This window comes from Bubalus bubalis, chromosome X (genome assembly GCF_019923935.1).
Source record: "Bubalus bubalis isolate 160015118507 breed Murrah chromosome X, NDDB_SH_1, whole genome shotgun sequence".
In the NCBI taxonomy this organism is placed as follows: Eukaryota; Metazoa; Chordata; class Mammalia; order Artiodactyla; family Bovidae; genus Bubalus; species Bubalus bubalis.
In genome coordinates, this window is record NC_059181.1 from 65,822,127 (window position 1) to 65,845,706 (window position 23,580).

A 23,580-nucleotide genomic window follows, 5' to 3' on the forward strand; every position below is an offset into this window, starting at 1 on the left:
CCCCTCCAACAATAACCAGTCCATTCTCTGTGTCTTTGAGCATTTTTTTTTTTTAATTCCACATAAGTGAACTCATATTTGTCTTTCTCTGACTTATCTCACTTAGCATAATACCCATAAGGTCCACCCATGTCACATATGACAAGATTTCATTCTTTTGTGTGTGTATATGTCTACTTAAATTCTCTGCCTGTTTTTTGAATTGGGAGATTTTTATCATTCAATCGTAGGTGTTATTCATATATCTTAGATATTAACCCCTTGTTAGATATGATTTATAAATATCTTCTCCCTAAATTTAGTAGGTTGCCTTTTCATTTTGTCAATGGCTTCCTTTGCTGTGCAGCTTTTTAGTTTAATGTAGTCCCATTTGTTTGTTTTTGCTTCCCTTGCCTGGGGAGATATATCCAAAAAATATTGCTATGATTTATGTCAAAGTGTCCTGCCTATGTTTTCCCCTTGGAGTCCTATGGTTTCTGGTCTTACAACTAGATCTTTAAACCATTTTTAGTTTATTTTTGTATATGGTGTTAGAGAATGTTCCATTTCCAACCTTTTATATGTAGCAGTCCAGTTTTCCCAGTACCACTTGCTGAAAAGATTGTCTTTTCCCCATTGTATATTCTTGCCTCTTTGTCATAGACTAATTGACTCTAAGTGTGTGGGTTTATTTCCGGCCTTTCTATTCTGTTCCATTGATCTATATGTCTGCTTTTGTGCCAGTACCATACTGTTTTGATTACTATAGCTTTGTAGTATAGTTTGAGATCAGGGAGTGTGATGCTTCTCTAGTAATCTGTAAGAGTAAAGTATTGAAATCTCCAGATATAATTGTGGGCTTGTCTGTCTCCCTGCAGTTCTCTCAGTTCTTGGTTCAGTTATTGTTATGTCTTCTTGGTAAATTGCCGTCTTTATCATTATGTAATGTCTATCTTTATCTTGAGTATTTCTTCTTCTAAAGTCTAATTTTTTATATTAATGTAGACTCTCCAACTTTCTTTTGATTAGTGTTTGCATAATACAATATTATCTATTTTTATTTGAAATTAATTTCTGGTAGAAAGCATTTACTTGGGTTTCATAGAAGATTTTAATAACTAAATATATTATGGGACTATACAAGATTTCCTATATTGTTCTTGAATTGGTTTTGTTAAGTTACATTTTTCTAGGAATTCTTTAGTTTCCTTTAAATTTTCAATCCTATTCATATAAATTGTTGAAACTGTTCCTTACTCTTCTTAATCTCCCTTTTCATCTTTGTTTTCCCTTTCTTTCATATTATTTCCCTGTACCTTTTCATCTTGATGAATCTCCCACATTTTTGTCTATTTTATTAGCTTTCTAAAAGAAATGTGAAATTTTATTGACCTTCTTTGTCTTTATTTTCTATTTTATGAATTTATGCTTTTGCCTTTAATACCTTCTTCCTTCTGCTCCCTCCTCCCTCATTGTTCCTACTATGTTTGTAGGTTGGATACCTAGCTGATTAATTTTCACCCTGCCATTTAATATGCGTATTTAAGGCTGTAAACTTCCCTCAAACCATGCTTTCATCGTGCTTTTTATATGTAGTATTTTCATTATGTTTAAACATTAAGTATTTTAATTTGTCCCTTATGATTTCTTTGATCCATTTATTTTTGTGTTTTTAATTGCAAAATATATGTAGATGTTTTATTTACCCTCTTTATTAACATATAACTTAATTGCAATATAGCCTGACAACATGGATGCTATGATACCAATTCTATAAATTAGTAAATAATTTTTTAATGGAGAATCAATTATTTTTTGAACTTTATTTTTTCTTTTTGATTTTTTTATTTGGGTGTGCTGGGTCTTTTTTGCTGTGCAGGCTTTTCTCTAGTTGTGGAGAGTGGGGGCTACTCTGGTAGATGGGCTTCTCATTGGGGCATCTTGTCTTGTTGTGGAGCACAGGCTCTAGAGCGTTCAAGCTTTGTTAGTTGTGGCTCCCAGACTCTAGAGCATAGGCACAGTAGTTGTGGTGCATGGGCTTAGTTGTCCTGTGGCATATGGGATGTTCCTGAACCAGGGATAAAATCTGTGTCTCCTGCATTGGCAGGTGGATTCTTTACCACTGAGCCACTAGGGAAGTACCTTGAATTTTAATTAATTCTTAATTTACAACTATTCTTGATTTACAGAAAATTGCAAAGGTGGTACAGAAATTTTCCATATACTCACACCTAGTTCCCTCTGTTTTACAAAATCTTTCATTGTTATAATACATATTTTAGAATTAGCAAAGTAAAAATGATACATTATTAACTAAAGCTATATCATGCAAATTTACTCAGTTTTTACCTAATATCCCCCCCCTTTTTTTCTCTGTTTCAGATCCCATGTAGAATACTACAAAGTTTCTCAACAAAACATTAGCAAACTGAACCCAACAGCACATAAAAAAAGAATCATACACCATAACCAAGTAGAATTCATCCCAAGTTCAAAAGGATAGTTCAATATATGCAAATCAATCAAGGTATTTTTAATTTCCTCTTTATTACTGACCCATTCATGGACCACAGCCTTGTCCAACTCAGTGAAATTAAGCCATGCCTTGTGAGGCCATCCAAGAACAACGGGTCATGGTGGAGAGTTCTGACAGAATGTGGTCCACTGGAGAAGAGAATGGCAAACCACTTCAGTATTCTTGCCTTGAGAACCCCATGAACAGTATGAAACGGCAAAAGGATAGGACACTTAAAGATGAACTCCCCAGGTCCGTAGGTGCCCAATATGCTACTTGAGATTAGTGGAGAAATAACTCCAGAAAGAATGAAGGGATGGAGCCAAAGCAAAAACAACACCCAGTTGTGGATGGGACTGGTGATAGAAGCAAGGTTCAATGCTGTAAAGAGCAATATTGCATAGGAACCTGGAATATCAGGCCCATGAATCAAGGCAAATTGGAAGTGATCAAACAGGAGATGGCAAGAGTGAACATCGACATTCTAGGAATCAGCAAACTAAAATGGACTGGAATTGGTGAATTTAATTCAGATGACCATTTTATCTACTACTGTGGGCAGGAATCCCTTAGAAGAAATGGAGTAGCCATCATGGTCAACAAGAGTCCGAAATGCAGTATTTGGATGCAGTCTCAAAAACGACAGAATGAGACGGTTGGATGGCATCACCGATTCAATGGACATGAGTTTGAGCAAACTCCAGGAGTTGGTGATGGACAGGGAGGCCTGGCAAGCCACAGTTCATGGGGTCACAAGGAGTTGGACACGACTGAGCGACTGAACTGAACTGATTGACCCATTGGGTTTTTGGTAGCATGTTGTTTAGTCTCCATGTAATCATTTTTTTTTCATTTCACTTTCTGTGGTTAATTTCTAGTTCTATTCCACTGTGGTCAGAAATGATGCTTGAAATAATTTCTGTACTCTTAAATTTATTGAAGCTTGGTTTGTGTGATAATAAGTGGTCAATCCTAGTGAATGTTCCATGTGCACTTGAAAACAATGTGTATTTTTCTTTCTTTTTTTTTGATGTAATGTCCTAAAAATATCAAGTCTGTTTTATCATTAAATATTTCTGTTGCCTTATTGTTTCTGTCTGGAAGATCTTTCCATTGATGTGAGTGGGGTGTTAAAGTCTCCTACTATTATTATATTCCTGTCAGTTTCTTCCTTTAGGTCTGATATGTATTTGGGTGCTCCTATATTAGGTGTATATATGTTGATGAGTAGAGAATCCTATATTATCTTATCATTATATAGCGTCCTCCTTTATCTTTCTTCACGCCTTTGTTTTAAAGTCTATTTTCTCTGATATATGATATTGTGACACCTGCTTTATCATTTCCATTTGCATATTTTCCATAGTCTCAATCTGTGCGTGTCCTTTGCCCTACAGTGGGTCTCTTGTAGGCAGCGTGTCATAGGCTCACTTTTTCCCCCAATTTGCTACTCTGTTTCTTTTGGAGCACTTAGTCTCTTGACATTTGATGTAATTATTGATAGTTATGTATTTATTGCCATTTTAAACCTTGTTTTGTCACTGATTCTATGTTTCTTCTTTGTTCCTTTCTTTTTCTATTTTTCCTTTTGTGGCTTGATGATTTTCTCTCATATAATGCTTATGTTCTTTTTTTTTTTTTTTAATCTATTGTATGCTTTTGATTTGCAGTTACTCTGTCAAATATGTAAACCCCTTCATATATCTACTTACCTTAGACTAGTAGTAATAGTCTCAATATTCTGGGGGAAAAAATCTACATTTTCCTACTGTCTACCCCCAAATTTCATGATTTTGATGTCCTCTTTTACATCTTTTTTTTTCTTGCTGTTCATTGTGGTTATCACTTTTACACATTTTCTTTTTTTCAAATCTGTGTATTGACTTATTTTCCAGTTATGATTTTCCCTTTCCTATGTATTTTTACTTCTTTTCTAGAGAACTTCCAGTATTTCCTTTAGTACTGCTATATTCTTATTTTTTGCTTCTCTGATAAATTCTTCCTCTCTCCTATTCTAAGTGGGTAGAGTATCCTAGTTGTTGATTTTCCCCTTTCAGGACTTTGAATATATATCTTTCCACTTCCTTCTGGCCTGCAACATTTCTGTAGCGAGATCAGCTGTTATCCTTATGGGGGTTCCTTTATAATTAACTGTTTTTCTCTTGCTTCCTTAAGAATCCCATCTTTAACTTTTTCCATTTCAGTTAAAATGTCTTGGTGTAGATATGTTTGGGTTTATATTGTTTGGGATAAACAAGCATCCATCTTCTGTGTTTCCTGTACCTGGATTTCTGTTTCCTTCTTTAGGTTTTGTAAGTTTTCAGGCATAAATTCTTCAAATATATTTTTGACACCCCCTTTCTCTTTCTTTTCCTGGAATCCTTATTATGCATTGTTTGGCACACTTTATATTATCCCATGGGTCTCTTATATTGCTTTCATTTTTTCCCCCCAATTTGGCCTTCTGTCTGCTATTCTGATTGGATGATTTCCATTTTTCTATATTCCAAGTCACTTATTCATTCTTCTCCATTGTTCATTCTGATTTTCATTGGCCTTAGTTGAGCTTTTCTCTGCAAAACGAGTTTTCTAATTGTTCTTCTTTATAGTTTCTGGTTCCTTTTTACAGTACTCTGCATTTCTGTAGATAGCCTTAATTCCTTCAGTATTTTCATTATTTCCCTTTTGAACTCCGTGTCTGTTATACTGAAGAGGCCTGTTTTATTGTTAATTTTTTTCAGGGAAATGCTCATTCTTTTAACTGGGAGTGGTTCCTCTGCTCCATTTCACCTATATTTACCTAAGTTTAGGAGATACATCAATTGTGGTCTTGGAGAATTATTTGTCTTTTGCCCCTTTCCTTAGCCTTTGCTGTTTTCCCCTTGATAGGGGGTGGGCAGATGCAGTGGTGGGTGCCTGACCTTGGGGTTCTCAGCTCAGGCAGACAGCTCAGGTGCACACCTGGGACATATGATGGTAGCACAGGAGTTTACAACCACTCCTTGAGTTTGGATGGGTGTCAGCAGGGGCCCAGGACCACTCCTGGTATCTGGGCAGGTGGTAGTGATTTCCAACAGTCCCTGGAGCCTGTGTAGGTAGTGTTCTGCCCTCTGTGAGCATTCACACAGGGAAAAAGTCTATAATCCAGTGCAATCCCTCCCCTCATACACCCCACAAACAATGGCAACTGGACTCTAAGGTGGCCCAGGCTTCCTCCGCTTACACTCCCAGCCACAGTTGCACTGGATTCTGCCGGGAGCCAGCACGGGAGTCCCCACCCATAACAAGATTATGTGGGAAAGTTCTGGTGGGCAAGGTGTGCCAGAACTCGAGGGGTGCCCCTCTGGGCCTGCCTGAGCGTCTACCCCAAAACCAGAGTCTGCCTGCTTTACTGCTTTGTGCTTTCACCTACACCTCTGACTTTACAGGGGGCTGTCCCCCACCACCATCTCTCTCTCTGAAAGAGTTAACTTACAGCTCCAGTTAATAAAGTTCCTGGGCGTGACAAGAGTGTTTTAGTTCACAAACCCCTCAGATGGCTAACTTGCCTGACAAGTTTACCGGGACTCCTACAGCTATGCATACGATTGTTTACAGTCTCCCAACCGCGAGAAGCACGGGAAGCTTAAGATATTCAAATAGCTTAGAGCCTCTCAGAGAGTTAGAAGCTGTCAGAATAAAACTAGTAGAAGATTTCATTGATGAGCCGATGCTTGCTGCCAAGTTTCCACATCCCCTGTATTGTATCCTTGAATGTGTATTAATTTAGTTGGTATGTAGAAAAAATAAGTAGTGGCCTTGGTGTTAGCGACTTTAGACCCTTAAGGTAATAAATTCTTTCCTTTGTTGTAAACCCACTGCACCTCTGCCCTATAGGAATGTAACTTTATCTAACACCTTTGGAGGATGGCGCCAAACTTTAAAATAATTACTGTTAGAGAAAATAAGTCTTATGGTTGACAAACCTTTGTCAGAGTCATAAAATGTTAATAGGCCTTCTGGCCAGAAGATGATGTAAATCTTTTTGTATTTGTATACCATAAATTTACAGAAAAGAAAGCCTGGTCTCAATAAGGATCAAAGACTGCTGACTTTGCATGATTTCACACCCCCATTATCCTCTATGTGCAACTTATAGTATAAAAGCCCCTGGTGAAAATAAAGCTATGGGCCTTGCTCACCGAAGCTTGGTCTCCCTGTGTCGTTGTTTCCTTTTCCTCCTTTTCTCTTCTGTTCTTCCTTCATGCCAAAATAATTTGGAGCCCGGGGGTCCTCTGTGACCACTTACTTGCCTGGGCTTCTAAGACCCACTCGAGAAGGTGCCTAAGGTGGGGCACCTTCCGCTATTCGAGAGGGCACCTGCGGCCTCCATGGTCAGAGCAAGTTTGGTGTCATGAACTTTATTGATTTCCCACGTAAACCAGTTATTATTGAGCCTCTAATAAATCTCTCAGCCTTTGCTATCCCTTAATCGCCAATGCCATCATCCTGAGGGAATCCCTGGATCCAACCAGGGCTGGACCCGGGTAGGATTCCTACTCCTTCCCCAGCCTGTCTACCATAGCCTATCCCAGTCCTCTCACAGGGTTTTATCTCTGAAGCCCGAGTTTCAGTATCCAGCCTCCACCAGCACTGGAAGATGTGCGTGTCAGGCTGAGGAGTGCAGGACATCAGCACTGACCATCTGTGCAGTTCTCCCTCTGCTCTGGCTGCAGAGAAATGGCTATTGCATTTTCCTCTGAGGCTGTGAAACTCCCTTTCTTCTTTCACAGTTCCCTCCTAGGGGTGCAGGTCCCATCTTGATTCCTTTCTTGCTTTCCTTTTTCCCACCCAGTTACACTGTGACTTTCTTGCCTTTTTAGCAGTCAGAGGTCTTCTGGCAGTGTTCAATAGATATGCTGTGAAAATTATTCCACATGTAGATGTATTTTTGTTTTATTTATGAGAGAGGGTGAGCTTTACATCCTATTTTCTGCCATCTTGTTCTTTCTCCCAAGAATCAATTCTTGCAAGCATTCCAAATGTACTTCAAATGAATTGTGTTTTCTGTAACTCAAGTCAGAAGTGTATATATTTCCATTCACATTTTGTAAGGCTTGTAATTTGTGTTGTTTAAATCTTCTGTATGCTGTTGATTTGTATATGTGATTTCTCAATAACTGAAAAGAGCTCTCAGTTGCTTGGTGGATTTTTCATATGAAATATTATGTGACACAATATAGTGTTTTTAAGTAATTCTAATGACATGGAAAAATGCTTATTTATTTTCAAATGAGCAAGTTGGAGATTAACAAGTACAATGTCAATTTTAAACTGTTACACTTTTTTAAAGTTGTAAAAGGAAACATGCAAGCGTTAAGATTTTGAGTTGTAAAATTATATTCTTTACTTTTTTATTTATACCTTTCACTTTATTTTTTTAACTATGACCACCTGTTACTTTTATCATCAAAAATAAGACTAATTTTTTTTTTTTTAAAAAGAACAAGCCCAGCCCAATGCAGTCAATCTCATGACATTTTCCGCTGCTATCTTCACTCAGAAGGCCATACTGTTGTCCCCCTGTATACTTGTTGTTCTCTTGCTCCTTCAGGTACTGGACTCATTGCAGATGAATATCCGCCAAAGTGAGAGACAAGAGAGTGACACCATCTCTCTAGGAGCATGAAACCACTTAGTTAAACTGGCTTTGGCAGCCACAGTCTGCTCCTGGTATCAATCTCAATGACCTACACAGGGAACAGATGTCTTTAAAAGCTAAAATGCCCATCTTATATAACTGGAAGTTTCCCCTCTTCTAAATCTTTCTTCTGATGAAACAATCTTTTAAAACCCTTCTCCAAAGCAGCTCTTCTTTTTTGTTTTAGATAGTATATCATGCTTTGTGGAATGACAAAGGTCCAAGTATTGACTTTTCATTGTACTGTTTTCTTATGCCAATATCTGGTGTTTGGGGTTGCCTGAAGTCATTCTGCCCACGGTTTCTGGCCCATTAATCCTATTAAAAAGAAAAAATAAAATAAAAATGGAGCTATATGGTACTATTTGTGTCATTTCCTCTGTCCTCAACCCCTTTAACACCCTGTCATTGAACCAGAGGGTTCTTCTAAGTTGCAAACTTTTTTGGGGGTTCTTTCTTTATAAAGGTCAACAGAAACCTCCACAAAGGCAGACCTACCTGAGAAGAGAGGCTGGTAGTGACCCGCACGAGTAGCAACAGAAATAGTGCAGCACAACAACTTATCTTCAATCTACCTTTAAAAAGTACAAGTTCATGAAGTGAGTCTCAGTGCTTCCTCCAATTAAGTAAAGGATTTTATGACTTCCTTCAGTTCTCTCTTCTCCCTCCCTCCCTCCCTTCATTCTTCAAGGAAATGAGTTCATTCCTATCTTCACTCACAAACAGCAGAGATCATGGTTTGCTTCCTTCAATCATGTAGACTTTTAGGTCTAATACCCACTAAAATGTCAAGCATTTGTTACTCTATAATGGGATATCATAGTTTCCCTCTCCTTCCTCTCTGCACTGCACTCCTTCTCTCCACATATCCAGAGAGAAACATGAGGTCACTCCCAAGATTCACTGAAGCTTCATTCACTCATTCACAATAAGGCTCTTCCCAGCTGGGGCCTGTTACAGACATATGGCCTGGGGGAAGGGAAAGAAAAAACACTTGCTAAAACCCATCAGCATGGAGCAGGAAATGAAAAGTGGCTAGAGAGAGCAAGGAGTGCACTGCGATTCTGAAGAAAGGAGAGGCATGATATAAGATAAGGCATCAGAAGATGTGATTATGGGTGTCCTGAGCAATCATTGAGAATATCTGAGAGGTATAAGACTTTCCACTTTTCCCATACCCTATCTTTCCCATTTCCAAGAGACAAAAAGTAACCAGGACTCCTGACAGTTTACTATTAACCCCTAAGATTTGTGTCCTTACATACCACATGTATGCAAATCTTAAAATCTCTGATGAGCAAGTTAGAAAGGGATACAAGCTCTCCTACTGATTTCATAATCAGTTGAGACATCAAGAGTAAATCCCGGGGCTGAGGTCCAGTTGCTGGCCGTGGTTAGTGTCTGTGGTGGCTGCCAGGAGATAAGATAGGAGTTGGTATTAGGCTGATTAATATGAGTATTCCCCAACTAAAGCAGTAATTATGACAAATTCAACCCCAACTTTAGCATTCATACCTCCTTGGTTCTTAACAGATGGAAAGAAGTGATAGTGAAGGAGAAAAACTCCCAGTGCCAGAGGAAGTAGAAAGTTATGGTTTTTATTTGCTTTAATCAGTATATCTCAGTCATGGGACTGAAGGAAAAAGGATTATAAACACAGGGGCTGGGGTTACTTTCAAATCAACTAACTGCCTTCCTTCCATAAAGCTGGGGTTTTATGTTGCTGAAACTTAAAACTCATCTCTGGGGGCCTATATTCTATATTTCAGCATTGGAGATCTGGCAGTTTTTGACTACATGAGGTCCTTTTTATGGGAAGTGATAGTTCATATATACACATAGAGTACAACTTCTGAAAACAGAAAGGAACTGAGAGGGCTAAGTATGCAATTGAAAAGAGCAACCTGTGGTCTGGAGAGTCTTCAAGAATGTGATCTCTCTGTTGAGTCATGCTTTGCAAAGCTGAGATGAAGAGAGGCTGTAGTCATCCTTTGAATTTTTTCCTTTTCTTCTCCTTCATGAAGTCTACCAGCTTCTCCTGAGGAATAAATATATCGCAGCCCCCACAGGAGGGGATAGGCTGTCTGAAGGCCTGGTCACTCTAACACACTGGCTCTAAACCTTCATTGGAATATTGACTTGTTTGAAGACTATAACAAAAGAAAAAGGACTGCATGCGGTGTCAGAGGGCTCCCAGAGACTCACCCTAAACTTTACCTTCCAAGTTCTAAGGGCTATTTCTTTGCATCAATTTCCAGCCCTCCTTCCCAACAACACAGGGAACATCTACAACAGGGCCACTAAACTGGATGTATCCTGACCCTAAATGGCTTTTACAAAGTGGTTTTGTTATTCATCCACTGATGTGGGCTTTCTTTTGTCTACTCTTTACCTTAAAAGCTCAATTAGATAATAGGACTGTGTCTTGTTCTGAATTAATATGTGTTTTTTAGGAACTGTGCCTATCTTTTAAAGGACAGTTCTAGTTCACTCCTCAACTCAGAGGCTCAGAGGCCAAAGCATATTATGGAACACAGCCAACAAAAGCATGTACCATGTAATCAAGCTACATCAAGGTCAAGGAGAAATTTTGATCCTAAATCTTTTTCTGACACTTTCAGATGACCAGCCTTCTGCTCTTTCAAAGAGTTAGGAGACAGCAACAGGATTGCACCAGTGCTAAGGGCCAGCAGTCTAACCCTAACCCTCGCCTGGGATTGCTGTTTATTTTCACACAGGATATGTGACAGACCAAAAGGGAGAAACATATGGCACACAGCAAAATGTCAGGCATAGAATAAGCACTTGATAGAAAAGGGAATCATTTTAGATGTGCATTCTGCCAGCCAAAACCTCAGTGCAATGGGCAAACAACGGTTTTTGCATCTTCTAGTAATTTCCACCCACTGCATCCTTTCTTCTCTTGCACCTGCACAGTTGTCATGTGCCAACCCCTAGATCATTCTTCAGTCACTGAAACCTATTTTATCTAGCCCTCAGTGTTCATTCCTAACCTGGCTTTTGCTATAATCCTGGGTCATTTCAATACCCAAGTAAACAACCATCTGACATCCTAGCATCACGGGTATCTTGATCACTCCAGTTTTTAAATTTTACCATTCCAAAGTTCAGTCTCTGATATAGATCCTATCATACCATTTTCCAAAGACTCAGCACCCATCTTGATCATACTAAGGCCACTTTTTCTATGTAGACTCTGACCTTCCTTCCATATACAGTCTGGATCCTCAAATCCATTGGTGTGTAACTCTTCTCTTGCTAGCTGTCCATCCCTCAATCATGCTCATTCAGTCATGTCTGACTCTTTGTGACCCTCTGGACTGTAGCCCACCAGACTACTCTGTCTATGGAATTTTCCAGGCAAGAATACTGGAATGGGTTGCCATGCCCTCCTCCAGGGGATCTTCTCGACCCAGGGATAGAACCTGCATCTCCTGTGGCTCCTGCACTGGCAGGCGGATTCTTTACCACTGAGCCACCTGAGAAGCCCCTAAAGCCCCATCCCTCAATCAAGCAAAATCAATTCTAGGCGACCGAATGCTACTTGTGACAATGGCCCAAGATTACCTTTTCTTTTCCTGAGTCTCTAATCAAGTTTCAAACTAGTTGCTCACTTTGATATGGCCTGGATATTTCTTAAGACTCTTGTTTCTGTAATCCTGTCCCTGGTCAGCTTCCTCTCACCCACCTCTACAATTACAAATCTCCAACACCCTTATCAGTACTGTTTCTAATTCCTATTCTTATCACTATGCCCCAGTAAAGAGGTAACTCCTTTGATCTAAGGCTAGCCCTCTGCCTATGTTCTAAGAGCCATACGTCATCATCTCTCTCCCATATGTACAATATCTCCCTTCTCCCTTGCCTTTTAGTGTGTGAGTATGCTCAATTTTCTCCTATATTAAAAGGGAGCTTATATGATTCACTGTAGGGCCTTAATGGAATGGTTTAACGTGTATTCTAGTTGTCACATCTTCTAATAGAAGGCTTCTCATGAAGCAATAATGATTAATCACAGTAAATAAGAAAAAGGAAATATGAGCCTGTTGAGTGGTGAACATAAACTAAAGGCCTACCTGTTAATGTAGGTAAGGGGTTAGCTGAGGTAAAGTTGAAAGGGGAAAACTGTGAATACCAGCAACAGGAGCAAACCCCAGACTGTGAGGATGAGTTTCTGATCAATGATCACTCTGGTCCTACCCAAGGAACAACTCGTAGCAAGTGTAGTGTAGTAACAGCAGTGGTGGCAGCGGCAGCAATGCAACATCTGCAAGTAGCCAAGACTAAAATACAGGCATGGAAACAGAGTATTTCATGGAAAACACAATATTAAATATGACATATATATGGCACGTATGCTGCTAATCCCCTTCCCCCACCCCCAGCAAACATCACTAATTAGTTATAATCCTCTTTCATACTGAGTTGACACCTGGCTTCAGAACTGTTTTTATAGAACATAATAAAGACAGGTACTATCAATCAACTGGAGATGGTTCTTGAGATGAAGTATATTTGCTGTCTTTGCACTACACAGAAAAGTCCTTGGCAAAAGAATTAGAAGACAGGAGTGAGCTTCAGAAGAAAGCATACTGAAGACAGCTTGGACGTTGTAGGCAACTGGCGGGGACAAGATGAGCCCATGGAGATCACAGAGCAGGCGCCCAATTAATGTCTGTTGATGATTCATTTTTTCATTCAACAAACATTTAATGAGGCCTACAATGTGCACCGGATTAGGCACTGCGAATACAAAGATGAATAAGGCACTGTCCTTGCCTGTAAGGAATTTAGAGTCTGGTAGACGAGAGCCATAGACACGGACAATGATAATACAACCTGATAAGTGCTAGGACACTTAGCAGGTTGTATTATATCCATCCGAGTAGGATTTCTTCAGGTTGCTGTTGGATCCATGAAGTCCTCCCAGCCACCAGGGCCTGCTGTTGTTTCTGTCATGCGGTGAATGTCCCAAGAACTAACAATGATAGCTGTAATTTATAGCGTGCTTATAACACACACTTTACAATATCCTCATGAACACCCTGCAAATTAATTATTATATATTAGATTAAGAAACTGAGGTTCAATTAGGTTAAGTAACATGCCTTAGATCACATAGCTAGTAATAGGTTTCAAATCCAGTTTTGACCAATTCCAAAGTATTTTTCTACATTTTTTAGGATAACTTTATTCAGTTTAGGTATTATACAAAATTTCAACAGTTTTATATTTGGAAATAAGAGCAAATGCAATAGATTAGTGATCAGGGCATGGACGAAAGTCATCTGGTTTCCCAACCTATTTCGCAGAGGGGAAAAAAAAACAGCAGAAAAGTGACTTCCCTCTAGCATGCCACTGAAAACCTTGAGATCAGGTAGCTTTACTTTCTTTTGCAAACCCCAACATCCTTATTGACAATATAAAATGTTAAGTACCTTTAGTTAACTATGTTTTTTAAATCCTTGTCAAGGTTAACATCATTATCAACAGCTACAGTTCATATAGCATTCAGCATACCCCACATCTGTTCCAAGCAATTTACACAAATAATCCCATTAAATCCTTATATTCCCACCCCCACTCATCATTGCAAAAAGATATCACTAATTCTATTTTACATAAGAAGAAATAAAGTACCACAGAGAGGTGAAAAACCATGCTCAAAACTACACTGGTAAGTATGAGACTAGATCTGAGTGCAAGGCCCAAACTGTCACTGTACTGTTTTGCTGTCCTGCTCAGGGCTTCCTCTTCCAACCCTTCTCCCCTCCACTGCTCTTCAGCATGGCTAGTTATATAAGGTTCACTGAAAATACAAAAGGTCTACTTAAACATACTTTCCAATCAATTATTCTAGTCACAGAAGGCCATTCTCTGAATCCTCTGAGCCTTAAGGAGAGAATTTGCCAAATATTGTATTTATATTGCTTTGAGAAACAAGAAAATCAATTCAGGATATATTTATATTTTTAATTATTGTAAATATTTTTTGCCAGGAGATATAACCATAAACATTCAAAAATCCTTAAACAAAATAAAGCATTAAGACAATAACAACCAAGGCCATTTCTTCCTTGAGAGGGTATAAAAGCCTCCAGTTTTGGTAAAAAATATTTTGGAAGATACGTGACAGTGTGGGTAGCCCTGCTACTGATGAGAAGGATCAAGAACTTAGTAACACTATGAGAAGTCTGTGGCTCTTCAGTTGTCTTTCTTAGAGTCGACATTTCACATATGGCTGCCCCACCCCCTAAAGGAACTTGCAAAATCTGTGCAGCCAAGCCCTGGTCTTGAAGGAACCAATGGCAACGCCTAAATAAAAAAACATGGAAGGATCTTTCATGAAGGTCGAGGTGGGGAATGGAGGATACCCATTTGCCAGTCTGAAAGCCTGAATTTTCCCATGTTCTAATTATATCTATAATTTGTTTAACATTGTATTTAAGAGGTTATCTTCATTGTCACTCCTTCCAGCTTTAGATCATTTATCATCTTAACTACTATAGTATCCTTCTAACTGATCTCCCTGTCTAGATCTGAAAATCTTCCATAACTTACTACCATCTCAGTGACCATCAAAAGCATCCCCTTCTTAAAATACTCAAAATGAAATCCAAATTTAATTTGCTTTGATTCAAAATAAGACTTCCCTGGTGGCTCAGACAGTAAAGTGTCTGCCTATAATGCGGGAGACCTGGGTTCAAACCCTGGGTCGGGAAGATCCTCTAGAGAAGGAAATGGCAACCCACTCCAGTACTCTCTCACCTGGAACATCCTATGGACAGAGGAGCCTGGCGAGCTATAGTCCATGGGGTCACACACGACAAGAGTCGGACACAACTGAGCAACTTCACTTTCACTTGATTCATTTCACACTATATAAAGGTCTATTCCCAGCCCACATTTACAACCTAATTTCATGAACTAACTGTAATTCCCAATTTATCATTCTATTTCTAATCTCCATACTTTTTCTGCTTAGTCAACCTTTACTTTTTTTGAGATTCAGCTTAATCATCAGTTCCTCTAACCTTTGCATGTCCAGATTCAGTCAAATGATTTCTCTTCTGAATCCCACAGTATCTTGTACATACCTCCATTGTAGAGCATACCATACTGTTGTAATTCTCTGTGTACATGTCAAACTCTCACTAGGCTGAGAACTCCTTGAGGGCAGGAATCATGTTTAATTCATCTCCATATCCCCATCACCCAGCACAGTGTATGGCAGCAAAAAGACGGCAGAGAGAAGCTGAAGATGCAGAAAAGAGAACAATAAAGCAATATTCTTGAACTGAGGCATAATACAAATGTAATGAGTGAGTTGAAACTGTAGAAAGATATATTTTAGCTCAATGTTGCAAAGAGCTCTTAAAAGAAGAGTCAAACTAACTCAGGGAGTTCCCCACTACTAAGTGCCCTTACTTGGAGGCTAAAAGACTGTTTCTTGGGTATATTATAAAAGGACTTGAATTAGGGTCAAATTAAAATAACCTGTTTTAGATATGAGATTTTTTTTTTTAAGGTCCTTCCACATCCTTGAAGTTCTAAATCTACAACCTATGCTATAATCAAAAGAGCCATCACTCTGAGCCCATGAGAGAATGGTGGCTCCCAGAGACCAGAGACTCTCTGGACAACAGCTGAGGTCTTATTTCATTCCTATTCATTAGTAGACTGTGCAATATAACTCATTTTCCAGTGGCCTGCTTCCCAGGCGACCCTTGACCCTGAAGGAAGAAATACTTTAAAAGCTTTAAAGGCCACCAAGTAGAACCACATAACCCAAGATATCTTCTATGACCTGCTACCTAAAGCCTTACATTTCTTCCTTAAATGTGACCTTAAAGTGCATGTAATCGAACCTTTCATATGGGGAGATTCTCAAATTCCACTAGGTTATTACTTCCAAAAGTATTTTCACCTTTGGACCTTCTTGAATCTATTACTCCATTAACTAGAATTGCCTTTATGCAACAAAACCAACTATCCTTGACTTCATAAGACATCTGAAAACAAACTGTCCATTTTGGAGTTGTTTCCCAGAATCTAAATGTCTCTAATTCCTTTAATGCTTTTCATAGGACCTAAACTTAATACCTCTCTGTATCCTAGATGGTCTCCTTTAGCTACCTCTTAGAGAGTTGCTCTTAAAACTGAAGCAAAACCATCAAGTGGAAAAGGATTCTTATCTCTATGAGCTTTTTGTAGTGAAAACACAGTTACCTCTACACTGGAGGGTTTGAAGATTTTTAATGGTTATATATACTATAAACAATAAACAGAGTTCCCAGAAGCTTGCAGGATGGAAGAAGCATTTTGAAATCAATAGGAATGCAAGTGATTTCTGTGTACTGAACCTTGTATCCCATGACTGCTAAATTCACTGATTAGCTCTAGTAATTTTCTGATAGTTTGTTTTGGGTTTACTATGTATAGTATCATGTCATCTGCAAATAGTGAGAGTTTTACTTCTTTTCCTATCTGGATTCCTTTTATTTATTTTTCTTCTCTAATTGCCATAGCTAGGACTTCCAAAACTACATTCAATAATAGTGGTGAAAGTGGACACGCTTGTCCTGTTCCTGATTTTAGATTGAATGCTTTCAGTTTTTCACCATTGAGAATAATATTTGCTGTGGGCTTATCATATATACCTTTACTACGTTGAGGCAGTTTCCTTCTATGCCCATTTATTGAAGTGCTTTGACCACAAATGGGTGCTGAATTTTGTCAAAGGCTTTTTCTTCATCTATTGAGATGATCATATGATTTTTATCTTTCAATTTGTTAATATGGTGTATTACATTGATCGATTTGCATATATTGAAGAATCCTTGCATCCCTCGAATAAACGCAACTTGATCATGGTGTATGAGCTTTTTAATGTGTTGTCAAATTCTGTTTGGTAGAATTTCATTGAGGATTTTTGCACCTATATTCAATGATGATACTGACCTGTAATTTTCTTTTTTTTTCGTTGTCTTTGCCTGTTTTTGTATCAGGGTGATTGTGGCCATGCGGAATGAGTTTGGCAGTGTTCTTTCCTCTGCAGTTTTTTGAAAGAGTTTCAGAAACATAGGCATTAGCTCTTCTCTAAATGTTTGATAGAATTCCCCTGTGAAACCATCTGGCCCTGGGCTTTTGTATTTTGGGAGATTTTTTTATCACAGTTTCAATTTCGGTGTTTGTAATTGGCTTGTTCATAATTTCTATTTCTTCCTGGTTCAGTCTTAGGAAGTTGAACTTTTCTAAAAATCTGTCCATTCCCTCTACGTTGTCCATTTTATTAGCATGTAGTTGCTCATAATATTCTCTTATGATCCTTTGTATTTTAGTGTTGTCTGTTGTAACCTCTCTTTTTTCATTTCTGATTTTGTTGATTTGATTTTTCTCTCTTTTTTCTTGATGAGTCTGGCTGGAGGTTTGTCAATTTAGTTGATCTTCTCAAAGAACCAGCTTTTAGTGTTATTAATCTTTGCTATATTGTGAAAATGACTAAACTACCAAATGCCATCTACAGACTCAATGCAATTCCTATTAAATTACAAATGGCATTTTTCACAGAACTAGAACAAAAAATTTCACAGTTCATATGGAAATACAAAAGATCCTGAATAGTCAAAGCAGTCTTGAGAAAGAAGAATGGAGCTCAAGTAATCTACCTTCCTGGCTTCAGACTATACTACAAAGCTACAGTCATCAAGACAGTAGGTACTGGCACAAAAACAGAAATATAGACCAGTGGAACAGGATAGAGAGTCCAGAGATAAACCCATGCATCTATGCTGCTAAATGGCTTCAGTTGTGTCCGACTCTGTGCGACCCCATAGACGGCAGCCCACCAGGCTCCTCTATCCCTGACAAAGGAGGCAAGAATATACAATGGGGCAAAGACAACCTCTACAGTAAGTGGTGCTGGGGAAACTGGACAGCAATGTGTAAAAGAATGAAATTAGAACACTTCCTAATGCCATACACAAAGATAAACTCAAAATGGATTAAAGGCCTAAATATAAGACCAGAAACTATAAAACTTTTAGGGGAAAACATAGGCAGAACACCCGATGACATAAATCAAAGCAAGATCCTCTATGACCCACTACCTAGAGTAATGGAAATAAAAACAAAAATAAACAAGTGGGACCTAATTAAACTTAAAAGCTTTTGCACAGCAAAAGAAAGTAGAAACAAGGTGAAAAGACAACCCTCAGAATGGGAGAAAATGATAGCAAAGGAAACAACTGACAAAGAATTAATTTTCAAAATATACAAGCAGTTCATACAACTCAATACCAGTAAAACAAACAACCCAATCAAAAAGTGGGAAAAAAGACCTAAACAGACATTTTTCCAAAGACGACATACAGATGGCTAACAAACACATGAAAAGATGCTCAACATTGCTCATTATTACAGAAGTGGAAATAAAAACTACAATGAGGTACCACTTCTTACCAGTCAGAATGGCCATCATCAAAAAGTCTACAAACAATAAATGCTGGAGAGGGTATGGAGAAAAGGGAACCCTCTTGCATTGCTGGTGGGAATGCAAATTGATACAGCCACAATGGAAGATGGTATGGAGATTCCTTAAAAAGCTAGCAATAAAACCACCATATGACCCAGCAATCCCACTGCTAGGAATATACCCTGAGGAAACCAAAGTTGAAAAAGACACATGTCCCCAGTGTTCATTGCAGCACTACTTAAAATACCTAGAACATGGAATCAACCTAGATGTTCACTGACAGATGAATGTACAAAGAAGTTGAGGTACATATATACAACGGATTAGTCATAAAAAGGAATGCCTTTGAGTCAGTTCTAATAAGGTGGACAAACCTAGAGCCTATTATCCAGAGTGAAGTAAGTCAGAAAGAGAAATATAAATATTGTTCCCTAATGCATATACATAGAATCTAGAAATATGGTACTGAGTAATTTATTTGCAGGGCAGCAATGGAGAAACAGATAAAAAGAACAGACTTATATACATGGGGGAGGGAAGGAGGGAGAGGGTGAGATATATGGAGAGAGTAACATGGAAACTTACAATATGATATGTAAAACAGAAAGCCAATGGGAATTTACTGTATGACTCAGGGAACTCAATCAGGGGCTCTGTAACAATCTAGAAGGGTAGGATGGGGAGGGAGATGGGAGAGAGGTTCGGGAAGGAGGGGACATGGGTGCACCTGCCTGATTCCTGCTGATATTTGAAAGAAAACAACAAAATTCTGTAAAGCAATTATCCTTCAATTAAAAAATAAATTTTTTTAAAAAGAATTTATTATTAATGAAAATGTAAACAACATATAAAAAGATATATAACTCAATTCTAGTGAACATAGGATTTGAATATACATTTCTCTAAAGAAATACAAATGGCCAATCAGCATACAAAAAGTTGCTCAACAGAGATATACTAGGCAAAACCACATGAGATACAAGATACAGATGTTCCTTGAACAACATGGGTTTGAACTACATGAGTTCATTTATAGATGGATTTTTTTCAGTACTAAATACTGTAGTACTAGATAATCCATGCACATGAGGAACCTCAGGAGGAATAGCATATATGGAGGGCTCACTATAAGTTACATATAGATTTTGCGCTGTGAGGAGGAACAGTGCTCCAAACCCCTGTGCTGTTCGAGAGTGAACTACACTTAACATCCACCAGGATGGCCATTTATAAAAGAAAAGTGAGAATGGAGATAAACTGACATCCTCATAAATTTCTTGGTGAAAATGTAAAATGATGCAGTTACCTTAGTAGCCTGTCAATTACTCAAAAGAGTATATGGAGAGTTGCCATATTACAAAGCAATTGTAACACAAAGTAAATAACTGAGGAAAATGTCCACACAAAACCCAAAATATCGTTCAACTGATGAATGAATAAAACAAGGTTAATCCATAAAGTGGAGTATTATTCAGCTAAAAACTGGAATGAAGTACTAACATATACTATGTGTGTGTGTGTGTTCTATCACTCAGTTGTGTCTTACTCTCTGAGATCCCTTGGACTATGGCCCACCAGGCTCCTCTGTCCATGGAATTTTCCAGGCAAAAATACTGATGTAGGTTGCCATTTCCTCCTTCAGGGGATCTTCCCAACCTAGGGATTGAACCAGTGTCTCCTGCATTGACAGGGGAATTCTTTACCACTGAGCCACCTGGGAAGCCCAATCTTAATGAGAGGCACTTGGAAAAACGTCATCTATGATGGAGAAGTTGGGTGATATGGACACAACCATATGTCCTCCTTGAAGAGTAAATGGACAAAAATCCACTCAACTCAATTGAGACAGTGGTGTGCTGTTGATATCCCCACTGCATTTTATATTCTGCTTCATTACAGCAATTTTCTTATTAGGCAGAGGTTGTTTTGCATGTCTGTCCCCCACCCCCATCCCCTAAGTGTGTGCTGCAGGCGGGCAGGGTCTGTGTCATCCTGTGCCCTGGAATCTGACGCTACATGAGTTCAGTTCAGTTGCTCACTTGTGTCAGACTCTTTGTGACCCCGTGGACTGTAGCACACCAGGTCTCCCTATCCATCACCAACTCCCAGAGTTACACAAACTCATGTCCATTGAGTCAGTGCTGCCATCCAACCATCCTCTATTGTCCCCTTCTCCTCGCCTTCAATCTTTCCCAGCATCAGGGTCTTTTCAAATTAGTCAGTTCTTCACATCAGGTGGCCAAAGTATTAGAGTTTCAGCTTCAGCATCAATCCTTCCAATGAATATTCAGGACTGATTTCCTTTAGGATGGACTCGTTCTATCTCCTTGCTGTCTAAGGGACTCTCAAGAGTCTTCTCCAAAACCACAGTTCAAAAGCATCAATGCTTGGGTGCTCAGCTTTCTTTATAGACCAGCTCTCACTTCCTTACCTGACTATTGGAAAAACCATAGGCTTGGCTAGATGGACCTTTGTTGGCAAAGTAATGTCTGCTTTTTTAATATGGTGTCTAGGTTGGTCATAACTTTTCTTCCAAGGAGAAAGCATCTTTTAATTTCATGGCTGTAGTCACCATCTGCAGTGACAGAGGCCCCCAAAATAAAGTCTGTCACTGTTTCCATTGCTTCCCCATCTATTTGCCATGACGTGATGGGACCAGATGCCAGGATCTTCGTTTTCTGAATGTTGAGTTTTAAGCCAACTTTCTCACTCTCCTCTTTCACTTTCATCAAGAGAATCTTTAGTTCTTTGCTTTTCTGCCACAAGGGTGGTATCATCTGCATATCTGAAGTAATTGATATTTTTTCTGGCTATCTTGATTCCAACTTGTGCTTCATCCAGTCCAGCATTTCTCATGATGAACCAGCATACAAGTTAAATAAGCAGGGTGACATTATACAGACTTGACATACTCCTTTCCCAATTCAGAACCAGTCTGTTGTTCCATGTCCAATTCTAACTGTTGCTTCTTGATCTGCATACATATTTCTCAGGAGGTGGGTTAGGTGGTCTGGTATTCCCATCTCTTGAAGATCTTGTTGTGATCCACACAGTCAAAGGCTTTGACATGGTGAATAAAGCAGAAAGAGATGCTTTTCTGGAACTCTCTTGTTTTTTTGATGATCCAACAGATGTTGGCAATTTGATCTCTGGTTCCTCTGCCTTTTCTAAAACCAGCTTGAATATCTGCAAGTTCACGGTTCACATACTATTGTAGCCTGGCTTGGAGAATTTTGAGCATTACTTTGCTAGAGTGTGAGACTAGTGCAATTGTGCAATAGTTTGAGCACTCTTTGGCATTATGTTTCTTTGGGACTGGAATGAAAACTGACCTTTTCCAGTTCTGTGGCCACTGCTAAGTTTTCCAAATTCGCTGGCATATTGAGTGCAGCACATTCACAGCATCATCTTTTAGAATTTTAAATAGCTCAACTAGAATTCCATCACCTCCACTAGCTTTGTTTGTAGCGATGCTTCCTAAGGCCCACTTGACTTCACATTCCAGGATGTATGGCTCTAGGTGAGTGATCACATCATCATGATTGTCTGGGTGATGAAGATCTTTTTTCTATAGATCTTCAGTGTATTTTTGCCACCTTTTCTTAATATCTTCTGCTTCGGTTAGGTCCATATCATTTCTGTCCTTTATTGTGCCCATCTTTGCATGAAATGTTCCCCTGGTATCTCTAATTCTCTTGAAATGCTCTCTGTCTTTCCCATTCTATTGTTTTCCTCTATTTCTTTGCATTTGATCACTGAGGAAGGCTTTCTTATCTCTCCTTGTTATCCTTTGGAACTCTGCATTCAAATGGGTATATTTTCCTTTTCTCTTTTGCCTTTTGCTTCTGTTCTTTTCATAGCTATTTGTAAGGCCTCCTCAGACAATCATTTTGCCTTTTTTGCATTTCTTTTTTGGGGGATGGTCTTGATCACTGCCTCACGTACAATGTCATGAATCTCCGTCCATAGTTCTTCAGGGACTCCGTCTATCAGATCTAATCCCTTGAATCTATTTGTCATTTCCACTGTATAATTCTAAAGGATTTGATTTAGGTCATACCTGAATGGTCTAGTGGTTTTCCCTACTTTCTTCAATTTCAGTCTGAAGTTGGCAATAAGGAGTTGATGATCTAAGCCATAGTCAGCTCCCGGTCTTGTTTTTGCTGATTGGATAGAGCTTCTCCATCTTTGGCTAAAAAGAATATAATCAATCTGATTTCAATACTGACCATCTGGTAATGTCTGTAGAGTCTGAAGACTCTGGAGCGTATTCTCTTGTGTTGTCGGAATAGGGTGTTTGCTATGACCAGTGTGTTCTCTTGGCAAAACTCTATTAGACTTTGCCCTGCTTCATTCTGTACTCCAAGGCCAAATTTGCCTGTTAGTCCAGGTATCTCTTGACTTCCTACTTTTGCATCCCAGTCCCCTAAAATGAAAAGGACATCTTTTTTGGGTGTTAGTTCTGGAAGGTCTTGGAGGCCTTCATAGAACCATTCAACTTCTTCAGCATTACCTGTCAGGACACAGACTTGGATTACTGTGATATTGAATGATTTGCCTTGGAAATGAACAGAGATCATTCTGTCATTTTTGAGATTGCATCCAAGTACTGCATTTCGGACTCTTGTTGACTATGATGGCTACTCCATTTCTTCTAAGGGATTCTTGCCCATAGTAGTAGATATAATAATCATCTGAGTTAAATTCACCCATTCCAATCCATTTTAGTTTGCTGATTCCTAAAATGGCAACGTTCACTCTTGCCATCTCCTGTTTGACGACTTCCAATTTGCCTTGTTTCATGGCATGGACCACAGTCTTGACTAACTCCACGAAACTATGAGCCATGCTGTGTAGGGCCACCCTAGACAGACAGGTCATGGTGGAGAGTTCTGACAAAACATGGTCCAC

At 38.9% G+C, this 23,580-nt stretch overlaps 2 long non-coding RNA genes across 20 annotated transcripts in view; one reads left to right on the forward strand and one right to left on the reverse strand.

Moving 5' to 3' along the window:
• LOC123331762 overlaps positions 1 to 2,693 on the forward strand; it is a 195,384-nt gene extending 192,691 nt beyond the window's left edge. For all 3 annotated transcript variants that reach the window (XR_006548524.1, XR_006548525.1, XR_006548526.1), the window contains one exon: positions 2,362 to 2,693. This is a non-coding gene — a long non-coding RNA (uncharacterized LOC123331762). The remainder of the gene's footprint in view (positions 1 to 2,361) is intronic.
• A 5,042-nt stretch (positions 2,694 to 7,735) lies between these two features.
• The window catches only part of LOC102399157, a 70,457-nt gene continuing 54,612 nt past the window's right edge, over positions 7,736 to 23,580 (reverse strand). For 9 of the 17 annotated variants that reach the window (XR_006548528.1, XR_003106839.2, XR_003106836.2 and 6 more), the window contains 5 exons: positions 15,293 to 15,450; positions 10,079 to 13,240; positions 9,440 to 9,584; positions 8,673 to 8,749; positions 7,736 to 8,492 (listed from right to left, as the gene is read on the reverse strand). This is a non-coding gene — a long non-coding RNA (uncharacterized LOC102399157). Of the gene's footprint in view, positions 8,493 to 8,672; positions 8,750 to 9,439; positions 9,585 to 10,078; positions 13,241 to 15,292; positions 15,451 to 22,842; positions 22,862 to 23,580 lie in introns of those variants that run through there. The other 8 variants (XR_006548529.1, XR_003106846.2, XR_003106840.2 and 5 more) reach the window with 7 other exon arrangements.